Source organism: Teleopsis dalmanni, chromosome 1 (assembly GCF_002237135.1).
Source record: "Teleopsis dalmanni isolate 2A chromosome 1, ASM223713v2, whole genome shotgun sequence".
Taxonomy (NCBI): Eukaryota; Metazoa; Arthropoda; class Insecta; order Diptera; family Diopsidae; genus Teleopsis; species Teleopsis dalmanni.
The window spans coordinates 160,407,643-160,410,481 of NC_051846.1; positions in this window are offsets into that span (position 1 = coordinate 160,407,643).

Consider the following 2,839-nt stretch of genomic DNA (forward strand, 5'->3'; position numbering starts at 1 on the left):
AAACTAACGTCAAAGTAAGGTTACTTTTGTAGTTTTCAAAGGTAACATTAGAATTTTGAATGTTGTTGATAAAGCAGAGCATTTCTTATGTAACAAAAAAAATTATTTACAATTCAGCAATAGCAAAAAATGGTGATTCTTCTTAGTCGAAATCAGGTATTATTCGGTGCTTTACTGACCATATATTGAAACCAGGAATTTTAATAAAAAATAAAGTTGACTTCTTGAAGATATCAGAACAAGATATTAAACACAATTTTCAATAAAAATTTGAGAATTTAAAAATTGTGTTCAAAATAGGTATAGCGTTTGCTTAACAGCATTGTTTGATGATGTTTCAGATCCAAAAAAAATGATATTTTGAGTGGCAAAAGCAACCAAAACCGACTAGAAATGCAAATGCGAGCTAGTAAAGGTTTTGTCCTTGTATTTTGGAATATACCGGACACTTTATTTATCGACTAGCCTGGCAAAAAACAGCAATTAGTAAATTTGAGTACACTTTATATCACCAAAACAATATATCATATCATAAGTCGATCACAAAACGGTATAATTAAACAAATTGCAATTTAAATTGATGTTCTATTCAATATATTCGTCAAATCTGGCTAATGACAACTAATATTTGTTTATACTTTAAGTGAATGCGCCAGGAAAGAAGATTAGTCCTCAATCAAATAAATCATTCTACAAAAAATATATTAATGTTAAAGAAAGATTTATGAAATGAATGTATTACTTTTAAAAAAGAATTGTATTGCTGTAATGAAATCCAATTTCGACTAAAAGTTGTTGATCCTTTAAACGTATTGAGTAGTGTGTTGACTTTCACAATATACTCTACACATATAAAAGTTTTCTGATATACTCTTTATATATATATATAAGATATTGTAAATAAATAGTAGTGGGAATAAGTTTTTATTAAAAAATGACCTCACAATGCTGTTTTATGAACACATGTTTAAGTTTTAATGTACAATAGCTGAATATATACAGGGACACTTTTCTGGATTAGAATACTACAATGTCATTTTGAACTAAAAGATAATGCCTTTAACGAATACATTAAAGATGTCGAATAAAAATTTAAGGAAGGAACTTATTGTAGATAGACGCATAATTTTCCTCGTTTTGTCCATTGCTGCACCATACAAAGTTTGATTGACTAAATGACCATCAGGAATTAAATACGAAAATATTCAACGTCTTACGAATCCATATCTGGAGCACTGGCCCGTAAATATATAGACTCATGTACAATAACGTGGATAGATAGAATGTTACGTGATAGGAACATATCTTCCAAGTTAGGTAGCACTATCGTCAACATTATTGTTGTACGAGGCTGCTCCCAGAGTGGGGTTCTCTCACCATTGTTATGGACGCTGGTAGTCGACGACCTACTAGTTAAACTGAAGCAATCTGGATATCATGCCATAGGTTACGCAGATGACCTGGCAATCATTGTTTCTGGTAAATTTGATACCACAGTTACAGATGTAATGCAGGCGGCCTTACACAAAGTCTCGAACTGGTGTACCAAAGAAGGGCTAAGTATTAACCCAAAAATAACTGTAATTGTACCATTTTCCAGAAGATACAAATTAAATATTGGGTCCCTATCTATTAAAGATACGGCTATCGAATGCACCGATGAAGTCAAATATTTAGGGGTCACCTTAGATAAGCGTCGTAACTGGAACACTCTCCTAGATAAGATAATAGGCAATGTCACCCGGGTCATGTGGTCATGTAGGACCTCATATGGTAGAACTTAGGGCTTAAGTCCTAGAATTATATCATGATTATACCGCACAATGGTCAGACCCATTGCATCCTACGCAACTCTTGTTTGGTTGAATAAAGCGCAACAAAAGTCTGCAATAGTCAAATGCAATAAGCTGCAAAGACTCGTATGTATCGCTATTACGGGAACTATTCGAACATGTCCCACATCAGCACTGGAGTCCATAGTGGGTCTCATGCCTCTGCATCTCTTTATTGAAAAGACAGCAGCTATGAGTGCAGCTAGGCTACACCATGTCATCAACATGCACGGAAGTCTCGACAGTCAAAACTCTATCTGCACACTAGTTCCTGGCATAGAGATCTGCGATAGGAGAGATCGCATGAACATGGAACTTTGTTTTGGTAGGAAGTTCGATCGGTCCTCATACCCGATCGATTGGACTGGGTAAATGGCACTTCTGGACTTGAACTAAAAGTGATATCGTGGTACACTGGCGGTTCAAAAACTAATGAAGGAGTTGGTGCTGAAATATTTGGTCCCAACACCCGAATTTCGCTCGCGCTGGGTATATGGCCCACTGTCTTCCAAGCAGAGGTTCACGCCATCGAGGTCTGCGCTCGCATCAATATTGAAAGGCGCCCGAATCTGTATCTATTCAGATAGTCAAGCAGCAGTCAAAGCATTATGCTCCTGGAAGTTTTTCTCAAAGCTTCTAGTAGACTGCTATGACACACTGCAGCAGCTGGCAAGCAATAATAAAGTGTTGCTATGCTGGGTGCCTGGTCACACAGGAATCAATGGTAATAAGTCTGCCGCCAGTCTTGCACGGGCAGAATCTGCCACTCAAATCTGTAGACCAGAACCTTATTGTGGATTAAGTTGGTCTACAAGTATGTCTATGATCAATAATTGGATTTCAACCGAGGAGAGACGCTACTGGCGCGACAGTCGAGGTAACAAAAGGGACCTGTCCGAAGAGATAGATTGTAGACTCAGCTTAAAAGCAGAGAAGACAACCAGTCACATTCTATGTGACTGCCCAGCCTTGATCTGGGCCAGAAGGAGGTCACTGGGTCTGGAATT